Below are 3,806 nucleotides of genomic sequence, written 5' to 3'. Positions count from 1 at the left end.
ATATATATATATATATATATATATATATATATATATATATATATATTTCTGGAAGCAGTTAACAAGTTCGATAATTGGAGCTCAAGATTCATCTTAAGTTAAGAGGGGGAGAGGCCGAGGGGCGTCCGTCGATTTTAGGACCGTTAAAACCGATCGATAAAATTGAAATATTTGAAATGCTTGTCATGTTTGTTTCTTCATTTGAGAGCAAGAGAGGAAAATGGGAGCAAGAGAGGATATGATAAGAGAAAACTTTGAATTTAAGATTTATGGGAGGAATCCTAGGAAACGACAGAAAAAAAGTCTGAGGTAATCCAAAACCAATCAATTGTATGTGCTTATTTATTCAAGTGTGAGCAAGGCTGCAAAAATATATTTCTTTCAGAATATGTCTGGCAGCACCAGCAAATAAGTTAATAAAGACCCGATAATAGGCCATCATGAATTCACCTGGTAATCTTTCTTCTTTCCCACTTCTTCCTAGGTCCTATATAAATGAAATTTATACATATCTCTTAGATTTCGGCCACATTCAGGGCATATTTGTAAAAAACTAAAAGTTCATATTTCCATTACATTCATTCTCATACCTCTTCCATACAAACAAAATAGCATCAATGTCATAATTTCATGACTTTTCAAATTTAATTAAGAAAAGTGTAAATGCAATAAATTTCTTCATATAGTGACCTGTGTGCAAATTTACCAAGGACACCATTACTAATTCAAAATATTGCTACTTATTTCCATTTTCTCTTTATCATGGTAAAACCAAAAATCCGAAATAGTAGTTTCCTTTCTCTTTCGTGATAATCACGACCCGAAACATAATGAGGGTCGTAACAATTTTGAACCATGTAACTTGCTTGACCAAACTGCCCCTATACCTCCTTTTCTGTTGTCATCAGACCGAAGATATGACCTGCTGCATACTTTTATGCTATTCACTACTTTTCAGACCTTTAACTACTCTTGGTTATTGCTTTCCAAAACTTTCTTATTTTCTCCTCTAGCTTCCATGAACAAGATTGAAGACAAGACCAATATGCCCCTGATATACATTTGCTCTGTTTTCTTCGGTTTCCAAGACATGATGAAATTGTTTTTTATTCAAAAAATCCATAGCATAAATCAGAAAATACACATAATACCCTTGTTAGCCTATGACTTGTTTTTGTCTAGTTAACTTTCCTTTATTGAAACCCATGTCAGCCCTTTATATAGATACAATAAGACAAAATTTGACTTCTGATCACATATTTACTTTCCTTTGTTCAGACCCATGTCATGCCAACGATGTTTTGCTTTGATTCCATTCCTTGAATAAACAAATCAGTGCATCCTTATATCCTTATATATTTATCCTGTTAAGGACCACATTATTTTCAAGGTCATGTATCCAACATTAACAAACTATGATATTTGATATTACATTTATGAGTTTCTGAAGGTAACTTTATCTTTATCATGGGATTTGGTGAGAAGGGTAAAATGGTAAAATTTTTGAAGTTGGTACTAGTCTCTTATGTGGGGTTTCAGGCATTGGATTATTGTCACTCACAAGGAATCATGCATAAAGATGTTTATCCTCATACTGTGATGATTGATCATGAATTGAGAAAACTCATATTGATTTGCATGTTTGCAGGAATGGTATATTTTTTAGAAATATGGAGACTCGGTTGCATGTTTGCAGGAATGGTATATTTTTTTTTATATTATACTGCTGACGTGGCATTTTTTTTAATAAATCCAGCTCAACAGTTTAACTTTTGATGCAAATATTTCGCAAGGAACCTTTCTTTTATGGGCAGGACAATCAGGATCAGCTTGTGAAAATTGCTGGGGTAATATTTTTTTCTTTTAAAAAAGTATTAATGCAAGAATTAATAATTTAATAAAGTTTGTGAACTAAAAATAAGTGCTTGAGACTGATGAAATAAAAGCATATTTGAACAAATATCAGTTAGAACTTGAACCTCGGCTTGAAGCTCTTGTTAGAAGGTAATGTTTAATATTTAAAAAACTAAAAATGTATAATATTAAGATTTAATCGATATCATATACTAAAGTATTATATTATTTTGTAATCAGGCATAGCAGGAAACTCCTTCTCTATGATCATCAGGATAGGCTCACAGCAAAAGAAACAATGGTTACGTTACTTTTATTTTTGTTAATTTTTTTAATATAAGTGTTTATTTAAAAAACCTAATTTTATAAAATCATGAGTAAATATGACAAAGTATATATTCTTATATTGGAATAGGCACACCCTTATTTCATCCAAGCGAGGGCTGCATAAAACAACAGGACACAGTAAGTGTGTGTAGGTTGGGTTGAATGAATGTGTCGTAAAAGGCTGTTTTTGTAGTAGTGCTGCCATCACTTGAGGCAAGTTCACTTTTATATCATTATTTTACTATTAAAGCTAAATAAATATGCTGTCACACAAACATGCTTAAAAGGTTATATATACATATATATATATATATATATATATATATATATATATATGTATATATATATATATATATATATATATATATATATATATATATTGAGTTGTTAGGTTTTATTTGACACCCGTACTTGTTTGGTTGATTTACATAAAGAATGAACTTACTTGTTCCATGGTTATTCTTTAGAGGTGACAATGCTGTGCTTCATCTTGCAGCTTGCCTCATGGAAGCCGTTGGAGAGTTTCAATTACAATAAAGACGAGATAAACCAGGTCCAGATTTGCCATCTAGGTGCAGTTTGTTATTATTCTATTAGTGATTTGAAGCATGGAGTTGATGCCTCCTGCAAGTGAAGTTACTTAGTTGGAATTTGATGTACATAATAGATTAAATGAAAATTTATATATTGTAAGAAATAGAATTGTATGACATTAAATTTATGCAATGGATTCTATTTTTTGTATATGATATTTTATTTTCTATTATGAAACATTAAATACAAATTTAATTTGAAAATAAGTAAACCTATAAAGAATATATTTTTTAAACATTTAAAATTATGATACGCAAAAATGTGTGTCATCTTCATTTATGACATGGCCATTCTTAACAGGGGCTTTCTTGATACACATTGCGTGTCATTAACACGCGCGTCGTAAGGTTACGACACGCGAATGCGTGTTGTCTTTCTTTATGATAGGGCCTTCCATGATACGCATTGCGTGTTGTAAACGTGCGTCGTAATTGCGCATCGTAAATAAGCGTCGTCTCTTTTTATGTAAGGGCCTTCCTTGACGCGCATTCGCGCATCGTCTGAGCCTATTACGACGTGCAATGAGCATTGTAAAAGGCTTTTTTTTTCTAGTAGTGATTTGGGCGTAAACCCTCTAAAATATGAAGGCTAGGCCGTGAGCACACCCCTAGGTAATGTATTGGGCGCAAACCACATAAGGATTCCAGACCTTGACCATGAACACTTCCCTAGGATGCATCTAGGGCATAAACACCATAAAGACTCCAAATTTTAACCATGAATACCTCCCTAGGAAGCATTGTAATGCCCCAAATTCTGGTATCTTATTTAATTATGTTTTTAGTCAATTTTCAAGAGGAACTCGACGAGTTAGTAGTCCGACTCGTCGAGTAGAGACGGGTTTCCGAGCACGTGTAGTTAGGCGACTCGACGAGTCCGCCAGTCTGGAAGAAACCTAAAATCCTCGGGTTTGTACCTTATTTAAACAACTTTTTGGGCATTCGTTAGCCCCCCTCACCCACAAAAAAGCCTCACACGAAAACCCTAGCCTCCCTTATCATTTTGGTGTGATTTGTCTCACTTTGTGAAGT

At 33.3% G+C, this 3,806-nt stretch overlaps 1 pseudogene; it reads left to right on the top strand.

The window, feature by feature from the left end:
- The first annotated feature begins 220 nt into the window (after window positions 1–220).
- LOC145049997 (casein kinase II subunit alpha-2-like) lies at window positions 221–2,323 on the top strand (annotated as a pseudogene).
- The last annotated feature ends 1,483 nt before the right edge of the window (window positions 2,324–3,806 follow it).

This window comes from Lactuca serriola, chromosome 5, assembly GCF_051521515.1.
Source record: "Lactuca serriola cultivar US96UC23 chromosome 5, Lser_US96UC23_V15, whole genome shotgun sequence".
Taxonomy (NCBI): Eukaryota; Viridiplantae; Streptophyta; class Magnoliopsida; order Asterales; family Asteraceae; genus Lactuca; species Lactuca serriola.
The sequence above is the reverse complement of the archived record's forward strand: the minus strand, read 5'-3'. Positions and strand labels throughout refer to the sequence as shown.